This window comes from Euprymna scolopes, chromosome 2 (assembly GCF_053919585.1).
Source record: "Euprymna scolopes isolate OS-2025 chromosome 2, ASM5391958v1, whole genome shotgun sequence".
Classification (NCBI taxonomy): Eukaryota; Metazoa; Mollusca; class Cephalopoda; order Sepiida; family Sepiolidae; genus Euprymna; species Euprymna scolopes.
In genome coordinates, this window is record NC_136483.1 from 139,997,722 (window position 1) to 140,013,896 (window position 16,175).

Below are 16,175 nucleotides of genomic sequence, written 5' to 3' on the forward strand. Positions count from 1 at the left end.
TTGCTTATTTGACAACGAGACGAATGCGGATGCTTTTTTGTGTCTCTTAATAACGTTCATCCAGCCCTTAAGTTTACGGTAGATAAGGAAACGAATTCTACTCTTCCGTTCTTAGATGTACTTGTGTCTAAGACATCTTCGTGTTTTCTTACTTCGGTTTATCGTAAACCAACCTTTACGGGTCTCTATACTCGTTGGGACTCTTTTTTCCCTATAAACCAAAAATATAATTTGATTAAGACATTAACACATAGGGCCTTGATGATTTGTTCCAGGGTTAATCTGGATGATGAGTTGAAATTTATTACAAGGACCCTCTGTAATAATGGTTACCCATTGGATATTGTTAAAACTGTTATTAATAAGAAGGTTTCCAATTTCTATAAACTTAAAGTAATTACGGTTAATAGATGTCCTGTCTACCTACGTTTACCTTGGCTGGGCAACATTAGTGACCGTTTTGCCAAGCAAATTCCTGTGTCTGTACAACGGTGTTATTTTGCATCTAATACTCTGATTTTTTCAACCAGGCCTATGTTACCGTCTATTCGCAAAGATGTTCTCCCCCCCCCCCACCATAATAATTCTCTTATTTATTTATTTAAATGTAGTTGCAGTGCGCACTATGTTGGGCGAACATCACAAAGATTAGATTTTCGTTTGAAACAGCATGTGCCTTTGAAAATTCGTTATGCAAATTTCTCGCCGTCGGATGTTTTGAATAATACGTATGGTTCTGCGATTTGCAACCACCTTATAAATAACCACGCGTGTGCCACGAATTTCAGTGTCGACATGTTCACTATTTTGAGCAGGTCGCACTCTCCATATCATTTAAAAATTCTAGAGACTATTTATATTAAGTCGATGAGACCTCTTTGCAGGCAAAAAGAAAATCTTCTCGGACTTAATTTGGTCTCTATGTAATTTTGTTTCCCCTGTTTATTTTTGATATTTTATATATTTTTTTCTCCTTTCCCTTGCCATATTCATGATTTTCTTCATTTTTTTTTAATCGTATTGTCCTCGATTTGGCTCTGTTGAGCGAGGATCGAAACCGGGTTAGCTGGCCTTTATTTTCATTTTTTATTTTTTAAATAATCATTATGTATATTGGTCTATCTGTAGCCATCATTAAATTCTGTACCCCTCGAAAGATTTTCATATATATGTATATATATATATATATATATATATATATATATATATATATATATATATATATATATATATATATATGTATATATACATATATATATATATATATATATGTATATATGTATATATATATGTATATATATAGAGATATATGTATATATATATGTATGTATATATATGTATATATGTATATGTATATATATGTATATATATGTATATATATGTATATGTATATATATGTATATATATGTATATGTATATATATGTATATATATGTATATGTATATATATGTATATATATGTATATATATGTATATGTATATATATGTATATATATGTATATATATATATGTATATATATGTACATATATATATGTATATATAGATATATATATATGTATATGTATATATATGCATATATATAGATATATGTATATATATATATATGTATATGTATATATATATATATATATGAAATAGAATGTAGGTGGAAGACTCAACGTTTCGCCCGATATATATGTATATAATATATATATATATATATATATATATATATATATATATATATATAGATGTGGGATATTGATTACGTTGTTTTTATTACTTGTGATCTTCTGTGATCATAAAACTAAATTCAATTAAAAGCATTTTGAATATTTTAAGCAGAATACTTCCTAGAGCAAATGCGGTATTTTGGTGATTTCTGAAGTTAAAATGATGGACAAATTGTGAAAGAATTGAAGGAAAATGCTTATTGGAATGAGTCGAAATGTGTCAAGTTGAAAAGAGGATAGATAAGATGTCTACAAAAATAATGGCTGGAAATCCTTTACGACTGTGGCAATTGTTAATCGTAGTATATTTGATGAAGAAAACCGCGAATAAAATGTATCCCATTACAAGATGTAGCACTGACTCTCCAAGTCTAATTGAATGTTTTTATTAGTTTTTATGGTAAGCAAAATAAATATTCTAGTGTTCACTTGTCTATTCCATATCGCAGACTTTAAAAAGTTCTTCGCACCCAATTGATAAACAGCTGTATGGTGTCTATTAGAGACTTCACACTTTAATATCAAAAGATTTTAAATGCTTAGAAATTTCTTTCTAGCGCTGCTTGACCTTTGTTTAGTCTGACCACCACATCCTCTGAAATATTTCATGTTTCCTTATATTTTGTTTGGTTTTGGCAGGAGTGAAAAATATGGATTAAAATCTCACAAGTTTATTAAAACCTTTGATAGAATATATAAAGAGCAAACATTTAGAAGTTTGTTAAAAAAAACAACAACTTTTATTTACATTTAAAATACCCCCAAACATATGAGATTCTACTTTTTAGGCGATTATGTCTGAATACACTAAAACGTTATTTTAGAATTTAGAAAGGGGGTTTAGTTAGGGGGTTTATACATATAATGTAAAATGATCCCATTTCCGGTACATTCCAACTTTTTAAGCAGTTAAGTAATTTTTACCGCTAATTCTAAGCCCATTCAGGAAAATCATAAAATCCCATATAATTGCTTTATTTTTCGTATTACCAGCCAGACATAGGGTTAGTAGTGTGAAATGAGCGTGGCTTTTATGACTTTAAACAATCACATATTTTATATTAAAGATTGATTTGGAACATTAAAATTCTCAAGATTTAAAACAAATAAAGTCGGTTTCGTGTCTGTAAAACATTGTCTGATCAATAATGTGTGATCATTTTGTGTTTAATTTATATACAAAACTTATAGTTTGGTGATTTATTGTATTTTTACCACAGAATTTTTCAAGCTGTTTACATGTAATCGCCTAAAAATGAGGAATCGTGTTTTTTTCTTTTTTAGGTGTATTACAATAAGTTAATCACGTTGACACACCGGTTTCTGCTGAATCACCGAAGTTAAGCAACGTTGGACCTGATCAGTACTAAATGGGTGACCATTTGGGACTTCCATGTGCTGTATGTGCTCTCCGCTTATCTCGGCATTGTTTCCAGTCGTCCTGGTCTTCTCCTTGCCACTGGATCCAAGCAGTGTCGATTCAGGAGAGGCGTGGTTAGTTATTGCGCAACCCTAGCCTCACAATTACATATGCAACTGCCCCTACAGGGGTATACTTTGTATTTCGAGACTGAACGGAGGCATCAATATAAGTTGGATTTTTAAAAATAATAAACATGGTTTTTCATATGTAATTTTATGTTTACTGGCTAGATAAATTAATAAAGATTCTTGTAAAAAAACTTTATTCATTTTTATTCTTTGGAAAAAAATATTTTCCAGTAAGCCACACAGAGATTTATCAAAAAAGTTAATTTTATTTTAGAAACAAAACATCGATTTCAGCCCCGTTGTTGGATTTAAAAAATAATAAACGTGGGTTTTCACATGTAATTTTATGTTTATTCGCTAGATAAAAATGTACAAATAATTATTTTTTGGTAAAAATTTGTTTTTATGACGGAATGAAATTTGGCACACTGGCATACTTTTTGGCATACCAAAATAATGGATTGTAATCTGGCGTCCTGGCGTGCTGGTGTCCCAAAAAGTAATTACCGATTATTTTACGTTATAAAAGTAATATTTCTTTTTGGAATGGGGATTTAGCTGAGAGTATTAATCTAAAATTTGTCACAATTATTATTATTTATTTATTTATTTATTATTATCTATATATTAATACACTTGTAACTATCTATCTATCTATGTGTGTCACACTTTCCGGCAAATTTGATTGGTTGAGAAGATTTTATTCTGGAATAGCGGATTAAACATTAAACGAACGCTCAAGGCAGAGATCAGGGTTGCCAGGTTGGCTTCATTTTAAAAGTAGTTTGGCCATCAGAATTTGTTTGGCTTTTTTTTTTCCAAATTTGTCCCTTTTCTGGACGAACGCTCAAGGCAGAGAGAGAGAGAGAGAGCGAGAGATAGATAGATAGATAGATAGATAGATAGATAGATAGATAGATAGACAGAGAGAGAGAGAGAAAGAGAGAGAAAGAGAGAGTCTTCGTTAATTAAAAATATTTTAAAATCTGTTTCCACAGTTATTTACTAAATGTTTATATTTGAAAGTCAACAACTTCAATATAGTCAATTTTTCAAACGTTGACATTTGAAATGTATTTTAAGTAATCAAGCATATGCATCTAAACATCAAGAACATATTCTGGGATAGTTAGGTTCAAATATTTTTGAACAAAATGCACAGGTTTAACCCATTACTGTGCGAAATTAACAATATCATGTTTTAAACACTCTAAGTCTCCATTATATAATAAGTATATGATAAATAAGCTAAAAATTAAATAAAACTTTTGAAAATATTTTTAAATAAACATATTTATAAAACATAAATGAAGATGTATTTATTGAGAATATTTGGAGCACTAATATCGTGATTTTGGTATATACATATTTACATATATTTTACCTACCGTACTCTTCATTTACTATTTAAAAAAAAATAGTACACAGGGTGAATTCGTCGGCCAGGGCAGTAAAGGGTTAATGTAAATGTTTCAAGGTACGGATATGTGATGCGATAATGTGTATGTGAAAAAAAAAAAGAAAAGAAAACGTGAAATTTTCACGGGTCCAGCTAGTTATTATTATTATTATTATTATTATTATTATTTGCATCTCGTTTTTGTTTTTGTTTACAGCAAAGAAAATCAATTTAATAACCCACCATGTTTTTACAATTAAAATAAAATTTTAACTTCATTCATAGAGAGAATGCACAGAATAGTTAACAAAGCCTATGCCCTCCCAATATTAAAAATGGTTATCTAAATAGTAACATTACATAGAAATTCGTTTGTAACAATGGGAGGACCGTTGTTAAATATTTTGTTCTCAGATGTTTTTTTCATTTTTCCTACTAATCGTCGACTATATTCAACTGTTTATGAAAACTTTCAAGTAGCATTAACGACGAACTGATACAATCTGGCTTTGTTTTAAAATCAAAATGAATCATTTGTTTTCTTGCAATTTTCAAACAATTAAAACGAAAACTTTTGAGAAAAAAATATAGGCTGAACTTGAAAATTTACACAAAAAAACAAACAAACAAAAAACAACGAATTTTTAATTAAATATTCTTTAATTTTAAAATAATCGGAATCGGGAACCGTATCAGAACCGGAAATTTAGAACGGAGTCGGCAATTGTATAAGAATCGGGAAAGATTTTGAAATCGTCCCATCACTAATACACACACACACACACACACACACACACACACACACACACACACACACACACACACACACACACATATATATATTGAATTTGTATATTATTTCTTAAAATCAATCATTTTAAGAAAGACTTTAAATAAATGTTGATGAATATATAAATAATTTTGGTTTTTCCTTATATATATATATATGTATGTATATATATATATATATATATATATGGGCAAATATCTCACAGAAAAGATGTTTATCTTATTTTTTTCAAAAACATCCTGTCATATTATTGTTAGTGAAAATATTCTATGAAAAATAATAGGAAAACAAATATCGCCACAAGAGGAAATCCACTCCCCTCTGGCCATTGAGGTCATGACTGTAATAAATATTCAAATTTACTATCCTCAGAAATAGACCAACCGCGAAAACAATTCAAGAATTATTTGTTTTTTTATAGAAAAAAGATATGCTACAGCAAAAAAAAGCCTTTGAATCCTATTCAAGTGTGTCAACAAAAGGGAATATCATAGGAACTATTGTCATGCGTTCCCTGTGTGTGGTGGGGGGGGGAGGGGTCTGTGTATGTGTGTATCTATGTGTCTGTGTATGTATGTGTGTGTGTGTGTGGAAAATGAAAAAGGAAAAACCAAAATTATTTATATATTACTCAACGTTTGGTATTACTCAAGGTGACATGTAAAGTCTTGAAAATAAAACAAAAACAAAACAGTGACCAATATATAAATAACCTTGTTTTTTTTTTTTTTTTTGGTTTTCATGTTCCACCATGTTGAAATATTATTTCCATAATTCTCCTCATTATCTATCTATCTATCTGTCTGTCTAAATATATATATATATATATATATATATATATATATATATATATATATATATATATATTGCATGTCGATGACTACAAATATATATATATATTTGTAATCATCAACATACAGTACTGTTTCGTTGTATCACAACTCATCAGTGCTGCTAGACTAGCACCTTTCCCAAGCCGAGGATTGAACCTAGAACCATCGCATTGACAGTCGGCAGTTTTACCCATCGACCCACGGGAGCAGTGCTTACAAATAATCTCGACAAATGTCTATTTTAAACAAACATTCGTTCACCACTTTTATAGTGCTCAAACCGCTTATTTACAAACAAACAGTGAGCCTAGCATTTTTCAGCCAATTATGTAGCAGGTGAGATTATTTACGACTGTGCTCTACCCAAAGAGGGGGAGGGCTATTATATATATATATATTATAATTATCATAGTAAATAATTATATATGTGTGTGTGTGTGCGTGTGTGTGTGCATGTGTGTGTGCGTGTGTGTGTATGCTAGCTGTACCCGGCCACGCATTGCTGTAGCTCAATTTGGTTAAATGGTAAAAACAAAAATAAGAAATTGCTTGTTTCTAATATGATTAATTTCTCAATACTTGTTGATATGCAATATTTTTGGTTTTTCTATTTTCTGTGCAGATATAGAGATTGTCTGGTTTGCTGACTCTTGAACATGCAACATATAATTGTGCATATGAGAAGCTATCAGTGTGTAGATGTAAGCTACACAATTGTAAAGATTCTTTCTGAGTTTTGTTAATAGTGATTGCAAACGACAATCGAATTGGGAATTGCAATCTCCTAAAATTGGATGTCATATACTTTGGAATCATAAGAATGCCTGGAATTAGAAGACCCTGTCAAGATTGTTGCTTCTTATGATGTTGTTTATATGTTTTTTTAATGTAAGCTGTGTGCCATTACAAAGCTTGGGCTGGTTAATATTTCACAACGTGATAATTGGCAAGCCAAAATTTCAGTTGCACTATATGCTGTTACATCCCTGGCAAATCTAGTGAATTCAAAAATTTTGTTTCATAATTAACTGCCTCATCTGCTTCCACAATAATATCGACAAACTTGTATGTGACTACTTCACTGTAAATGTTAAGCCGAATAATATCATTAAGTTCGTGAACGTCTTGGCTGCAAGAATAGCTCATTCACTCAGTCAACTGGGATTCTTATAATTAATTTGAATATCTGGAAATACTTTTTTAACCAATTCTTATTTTGATGTCATTAAATTACAGAAGTTATGAAAAGATAAAATTCGCCCGGCATTTTTCTAATCCCAATTTCCAACAATCGGCTGATTGATCGTTTTGCAACTAAAAACGCATATTTGTAGTTAAGCTTAATGTCTTCACATGCCGTTAAAAAGTAGAGTATTTGAAGCAAGCATTTATTTCTTCTGCTGGTGTTAATCTGGGAATTACAGGTATTGCTTGCCTGAAATCTCCTACAAGCTATATTACCGCATTCCGAAATAGTCTGACATTTCCACACAAATCTTGTAGTGATCGATGAAAAGCACTAAGTGACTTTTTTGTGCGCCATTGTGCATTCATCCCAAACAATGAGTTTGCATTTCGGCAATAATTTTGCTGTCGTGGATGTTTTGGAAACGTTGCACATGGGAGTTTCAATAAATTGCATGTTTAATGGTAATTTCAAGGCAGAATGAGCAGTTCTTCCACCTGGTAGAAATGTCGCAACTATTTGGGATGATGCAAGAGCTAAAACTGTATCATTTTGTGATTGAATGGCTTCCAAAATCAATTTAATTAGAAAAGTTGTACCATTACCCCCTGACACATTTTAGGAAAAGATTTCTCCAACCCCATTATTGACAGTCTGCATTATTTGGTTGAATATTTTTCGTTGCTCATGTGTTAGTTTATGCATATTTGTTTGCAGATTTAATTGCACATTTGATTGTATATTTGATTGCACATACAACAAAAAATAACCCATGTTGTAATTCTGCTCATGATGCAACTTAAAAAACATCAAACAAAGTAACAGCAGATCGATTTAGTGATGTCGTACCCAATTGATTGAGAACTGTGATTTCTAAGCACAAATTTTCAATCATTAGTAATGCTTCATTATAGATTTCTGCTGTAATATCCAGGTAGGTATTTATATATTTGCTTCCTCACTGAGCAAATTAGGCACAAGGCCGTTTTTTTTTAGTGTGGAGAGGAAAAACCAGCTCCCCCCAAGGGGGCACTCTGGCAGGGTCCAAAATTAGCAATTGTCTGATATGAAAGGTTTCCCCCACATTGACCAAACTAATTGACTTAAAAAGTAATTGTCCGAGATGAAGGGTTGCCCCCACATTGACCAGAACTGATTATTTCCTTTTCCGCTCCTGGCCCAAAGGCCAAGAACAGCCTCTGCGCAAAGCTGTACACTTTCATCGTGTCTTTGATGAAAAAGCCATTCGTGATTTATATTCCTCCCATAACTCCATTAGATATTAAAGAGAGCAAGTAGTTAATATGATCGCAAATATAAGCCACACACATCATTAATGCATAGATCTCAGTGTCCGCCATTTTCAAATAAATCCAGGGCTTGACATGCACTGTGAAAAGTGGTATGTGTAACGCCATCAACAATTTTCAATAACTGGAAAGATGTTGGGTCAGAGACATTTCCTAATAGCATATGAAGAAAGAAACATAAGAAACATTCATCTTGATTGCGATGAATAACATACAGTATGACTACTGTGGTTTCTTTGAATATGCCATATTGTCCTCCGACTAGTTCGCTTTGTTTATGTTGTTCATATGACTTTCTACTCACATTCCATAGACACATCCAGTGGTGTTTCGCAAATTCGTTAATTTGACATAACATGAAAAAAGCCACTAATGTTGTAGCCGGTATTTTCAAAGCTATTTGTTGTACATCTGAAGCTGTAAAGTAAATGCATCATCCATTTTGTAGATGCACTGATTGATGCTGTGCGATTTCATCGATATGTGTGACTGTATTCCGTTTGCTTTTCTCACCCAATGATGACTCGACCTAGAAGCGAAAACGTTCATGACATCTATGAAACTGACAATGTTTTTTTACTGCCATACACACAAAAAAATGATAAAATAATAGAAAAAAAAATAAAAACGGATAATTAAACAGAAGCTCTCTCTGTTATTTTTACAATGTTTATTTAAGCGAAAAAAATCCTGCCTAAATCCAAACACACACACACACACACACACACACACACACACACACACACACACACATATATATGTATATATATATAAAATGTATTTGTTCGTTTATTACTAGCTGATGATATAAAAATTTACAGATTGTCTTGAGAATTTTTTTATAGCATTTTAATGTAATACGAGCGTGTTTTTATGTACTTAATATAAAAACTATTACGAAACTTTAAATATCTTTTGCCAAGTAATGCTAGCTTTATTCACGTACTTACAAACGTATTTCACCGACTTAACTGAGTTACAGTATTCCACGTTCATATGCGATTTGTAGGCTTTCGATAGCAAAGGCGAATAGGGAACAACCCACCTGTTATTGACTTCGATGTCAACATTTTGCATGTGTATAGTTGCTAATTGATTACTATTTTTTACTGACCTTCTTCAGGATATTCATCAGTTCCTGTAACTGTGTTGGATACTAATGCCCGGAGATATCGCTTAGAACATTTCCCATCTATCATGCATGATGAATTTGGATTCAATATACCACAAGGCCCATGTGTCATATTTTTTGTCACAACTTCATGCAAATCTTTATCAATGTCAGCATTAGGTATTTCAGCACTTATGGTCGATTTCATTTGGACTGATTTTGTTATAAAGCTGGGTTATTTTGTGTTAGTGTGGTAATCGTCTCTTTTTGCCATTGCATTGAATAAATTAGCGATTTAAGATTTTGTCTGAAAATACGCACTGGGATATCGTGCCTATCCACCGATGATTGCCCAGGAAGTAAGAGCTGTTATGTATTATCCCAATCCCAAGTTGGATTTCATGTGAATGTAATGAATAGGCCAGTGAAGAACATATGCACATGTATCTTGAACGTACCCATGCATATGACGTTGACTGCCTAAATATGAAGATGACAAAATCGTTAGTTTTCCAATGTTGGTTGTATTACCATCATTTACAACTGCATCTAGCAAATGAACATGTTCTTCAGCACAAAGTTTGGTCCGATTCAAACTGATGAATAGCAAACGTTCTGTTTCATTTTTTTTTTTTTCATGCATCTCTACGATGAAATAATTTGCGGATTTTCAGAATGTGGTTGTTTCCATTCTCTCAAATCATTAATCAGTGTATAGCACCCTTTGATATATGATTAATGACTTCATTCCGCCGCATTTCCTAGTTGTTTCCTCACCACTAACTGGATCTATCATGTTAAGATTGAAGTGAGACACATCGGCACCATCCCAAAAATGATTGGATGCTGCAGGACATCGTAGCATTGATGAATTTCCACAATTTTTATAAATTGATCATTTCTCCTATGAAGAACAGTATCTCTACATTGAAATTAATCTCCGACTATAACGATTGCCAGCACTTAAAGGAAGGTTAGAATCTTGAAATGATCTCTTGGTTTGAATGCATGTGATAGCTAGTGAATGTCTAACATCTGATAAAATGCCTCATCCCCATCTAGAACAAAATGATCAGAAAATTTAAAAAAAAAAAAGTATGTTATTTTAACGTTTCTGAAGGTCGGAAGTTACATTGACTGCAACGAAACAAGAGCACGTTACCTCCCCATGAAGTAAATAAAGGGTTCCGCTCGAGATTCCTTCCAAATTCCCGAGTTGGACAGAAACATTCCCGAGTTCAACCAGATATCCACAGAACCCTTTATTTACTTCGGGGGGGGGGGGGGGTAACGTGCTCTTGTTCCGTCAGCCATGACTGAATAGAGGTCCTAAGTAAACTGCAATTGTATTTTCGGTCGCCTACATTGAGGATTGAACCTTCAACCTTCGGGAGAATATCACTTTTTACAATTGATTTTTTCTAAGTACTCTAACCACTGTGCCATGGGTCCTTGCGGAAGAAGATCGGAGGTTACATCGACCGAAACGTTGTGAAAATCACACTCAAGATGAGAACAGTAGTTCGATGAATCCAAATAATATGTATGTTATTTCATCCACTACTCCTGTACTTTTCTTGAAAAAAAAGTTGAATGCACACAAACAACAAAGATGGCGAGCAGTGAAAACGATTGGAGAATGCATTGGATAATATCATAAAACTACTTTTCGACAACAATTTTAAATTTTAAATGTGATATTTGTTTAAAACAGACACAAATACCCCTAAAATTATTTTTTTTAAAGATAAGTCTTTAGTTGGTACTCTAGCACCCTTTGACTAACCCTCCTTCTCTGCTCTCTTTCTATAATGGTAAAGAGAGTAATAGCAAGAAGAGCGGTAATACTATTTATCCCGTAGGTGGAAAGGGAAAAAGAGAACAGAAAATAACTTTAAGGGTGTGAGTTCCATTATAGAAACGTTTATTTAATTTGAATTTCCAACTTTACAACATGGCAAGAAAGAAAAAGAGAGAAAAAAAAGAGAAAAAAAATTGAAACAAAACAACATACTGGGGATGGAGTTTCGCTCCGAAATATATTTATAAATACTTTTTTTATTTTTCTAATATTACGTTGTGATTTGGCTTTCAAGCACACTTGATGCATATTTTATTTGATAGAAAATAGCTATTATTTGGACTACTATTCTTTACTGAGTGTTATTTTCACAACGTTTCAGTCGATATAACCTCCGACCTTCATCAGGTGTATCTTGTCGAACTTAGGAATCTGCATGAAATTTCGAACGGAACCCTTTACTTAATCCACAGTGGTAGCATGCTCTCGTTCTCTCAGCCATGACTAGTTAGGAGCCCTAAATAATTCCCAATTGTAGTTTGAGTGTCGCTTACACTGAAGATTGAACCTTCAACCTCCAGAAGAGTGCAACCTACAACCTAATTTTACTTAATACCTTACTCACTATGCCACGGGTCCTTGCAGACAAACAGATTTCCGAGTTCAACATAAAGATTTCCAAGTTTGACAAGATACACACAAAAAAGGTTGGAGGTTACATTGGCTGAAACGCTGTGAAAATAATGTTCATGATGAGAACAGTAGTCCGAATAATCCAAATAATAGGAATTATCAATCCTCATCTCAAAAATTCTGAAACAGAAAATAACTAAGTTTGTGTTTTGTTTTCATTTTTATTCAAACTAGCTTTGCAAATTCACTTTTTCTTCATTCAAACAATTTAACCCGAGCTCAATGGGTGATTCAGTGGGCCACAATTTGCTCTCTGGCATACATAGATAATTTAGGTCAAGCTGTTTTTTATTATAGCATGCCAAAGATTTTTAAATTTGTTAAAATTCTACCTCTGTTTTATGATCTAGTCTTTAAAAAAAGAATGTAAAATATTATGTCACAGCTTAAGATTAATCTATCTACTTTATATATATATATATATATATATATATATATATATATATATATATATATATAAAATGATTGCAGAAATTCCCCGCTGGACCAAATTACTGTGGGTTTACAATGTCGATGTCACATACAAATTTATTATGTTTAAACTATTACCCATCATCTTATCATCTTATGTAACTTTTGAGCGTCATTACATACACACTTATTTCCTACGAGCGACATTATCACGATCGCCAAGATTAGAAGTAGTTTGTATTTTCTTCTCTAACTCCAAAGTCCTCCCACCACTCCTAGTTAACACCGGATACATTATATATATATATATATATATATATATATATATATATATATATATATACACACACATTATACTATATTTCCCTGAGACCCTTATTAACTGGATGAAACACTCATACACATACAACTACCTTTACACTTCGCTATTTGAAAATAATGATATGTCCCCACTAACATCCCAGCTGTTCTCATTGGCTGAGAACATAAAATCCTATTATTCAGGATTACACACGTTCTTACAAACATCGAACACGTTAAACCTTAAACCTTAAACAATATGACCGCTCAATGTACACGAATCACTACTTTATGCATATTAGCCCCCATCAAAATTCTAACATTCTCGTATTCATAAATGTATGTAGTTATATCCTCACCTTTAACTACACATACATTACCGCCACGCATTGTTTTAAATCAATTATAATTTCCTACCGTCGCTTTTACAGAACAAAACTTCATGAACAAAACTTATTTTCTAGAACTACCCGCCTATGAAACTTTGTTCTGCTGGCCCACTTCCCAGTCTTCAAATCCAATGTAAATAAGTTTTGTTGAGCTGTCCCCTTAAATAATTAAATTCTACCCAACTTCCTCCACTAGCAATCAGTACGCTGTTCTCAGTGACCACCATGGACTCATTAACCCTTATCCTCGAGTGACCTTTGTGCCTTGATAAATGGAAATCAGTTTACTGCTTTTAAATATTGAGTGGACCACATGGCGTTGGAATAGATTTGGGGGAAGGATAGAAAGGTGATGACATTCACTTCTAGGTGAGGCGATGTTTAACAAATAATGATCTTGACTTCTTGCTTATTGTCTAGAACAAGATTTCGCAACCAGGTTTCCGTGGACATAGTGGACAGAGATCGTACAGTGGACATTTCACACTTAGCAATTATAAACGTTTTCCTTTCAGTTATCACAGCATTCTTGGTGATCGCCCTGTACTCGTTCCATAGCCTTAAGACTTTGCTAAGAGTTCCTTCAAAAGAAACTGATAAATAGGCAGAGCTTATTATGAATTGTTATGTGCAAATGCATTATTTGCAGAGATACGCTAGTCAGACTACTAGCAAGCATAACCTTGCACACACTGTACACACAGACACAATTCTCCAGCAGTTTTTAACAATAAAAGAATCGGTACATTTATCACCCTTAATCCTTAATATCAGGCGGCGGTTAAAATATCTGTTTTTTTTCTTTCTATATCTTTCTACCTCTTTTTCTCTCCCTCTTCCTCTCCTGACGCCAAACATGAGTAAACGCGTCCGAAGTGAACACAAAAACCAATCTTTTCACGCAACATGTGTCTCCTTGAACACAGACCATTTTTAAATCACCAGAGATTTTGCATAAGCCTTACTAAGGTAAAAACACAATAACACGCATATAAACTTGCCTTCGGGTCAAGATCAAAGTGTAGTATCTGTTCTTCATATCTACACTTCAGTTTCTTGTTCTCTGTCAGTGGAGGAGAAATCCTTCACGACTAAGACAATTTTTATTTTTGTTCCTTTTCTCCACATTAAAAAACAACCCTGGTGTCTAACTCTGTCCCGTGGGGAGGCATTGTAAATAGAAACACGCATATAAACTTGATACACAATCAACAGTTTCAAATTTATCAAAAAAACATTAGAAAGACAATTTTCTTTTTTTAACCTAAATCAGCTATAAAAAGAAAAACATTGCTTGCGTAATGAAGTGTAACTAAAAGAAAATATTCTTGTCAGCGTTCGCAAGGCATTCTAAATTCACACCTGTTCAATTCAGTTCCAAGAACTCGATTCCTCTGCCCTCTTTACTTTAATATTTTTATACCGTCTTTTTCTTGGGGGGGGGGACGAAGCTTCATCGATATGCAAATCAATGCACATCACACTGCATCCTCCATGATTCTTAAAGATCATCTCATAACTCGTGCCAAGATCGGCAATCACTTGAACTTCAAACTGCAAGACTTTACTAGCTTCTCAAACACAGCTAGATTTTACTAGCTTCTAAAATACCGCTAGACTTTACTAGCTTCTAAAACACTGTTAGACTTTACTAGCTTCTAAAACACTGCTAGACGTTACTAGCTTCTAAAACACTGCTAGACTTTACTAGCTTCTAAAACACTGCTAGATTTTACGAGCTTCTAAAACATTGATAGTCTTTACCAGTATAATTCAATAACTTGAGTGTTATTTCTTCCGGCCGTCACACCAATAATTTCCTGGGTAAGGTTGACACTGCTGTCCAAACTTCCAACTTCCAAACTTCTGTATACGTAACGCAGCTTCTCTCAACTCCAAACGAACTTCTGCTAATTCAACTTATTTCTTCGAAATCCAACTTCAAAATGAACGTCCCTCTAAAAAATCAACCCTCTTTTATCTCCAACCAGGGGCATCTCATTTGCATATCAGGTGGTCACATTGCAGGCATATAAAGACATAAGGCAGCCATTTTTGTTTCTTTCTTCTTCAATTATTTCATTCCACGATCGACCCGTATAATTATGCACACGTGCTAGTTAGGTAAATCGCACGTTTCCCTACACTCCCCCCTGATCTCATGATCACACACAGGGCAGGGGGGCAGTCGCCTTTGTCGGGTACTTCTTCGAAGAATCGGGGGAAGCACTTCCTCATTGCCATCTTCCTCATTACCACCGTTATTGTCACCAGTCTGTTCCATTATCCTTTCTTGTGGTTCCCTATGTGGTGTTTCACAATCAGGGCAAAGGGGCAGTATTCGTCTTTGTCGGGTACTCTTTTGAAAAATCGGAGGCATCACTTCCTCGGTTCCATCTTCCTCAGTATGTTCCATCATCCCCTCTCGTGGTGCTAGAGGCGGTGTTTCACAATCACGACGGGTGGGCAGTATTCGTCTTTCTCAGGTACTTCGATGAGGAACTGGTGGTATTACTTCCTCGTGTCCATCGTTCTCATCACTATTGCCACCAGTATGTTCCATCATTCCCTCATCTGGTTCTGTAGGTAGTGTTTCTATGCTCACCTGTAGGGGCAGTAGGCGATCAGGATCATCCCTGAACTGTATGTGATCTTCCTCATTATCCTCAGAATCAGAAGCGGTATAACAGGGGTGGATATCTTTTACATGACGTGATACACCATTAATTAACATGGTCTGAGGACTTAC

At 33.6% G+C, this 16,175-nt stretch overlaps 1 protein-coding gene and 1 long non-coding RNA gene across 2 annotated transcripts in view; one reads left to right on the plus strand and one right to left on the minus strand.

Annotated features, from left to right (window-relative positions):
- The window catches only part of LOC145296716 (uncharacterized), a 38,147-nt gene extending 34,762 nt beyond the window's left edge, over nt 1–3,385 (plus strand). The window contains exon 3 of the long non-coding RNA XR_013870011.1: nt 2,997–3,385. This is a non-coding gene — a long non-coding RNA (uncharacterized LOC145296716). The remainder of the gene's footprint in view (nt 1–2,996) is intronic.
- Nucleotides 1–16,175, minus strand: part of LOC145296720 (protein DD3-3-like) — a 230,433-nt gene that overhangs the window by 192,723 nt on the left and 21,535 nt on the right. The window lies entirely within an intron of this gene.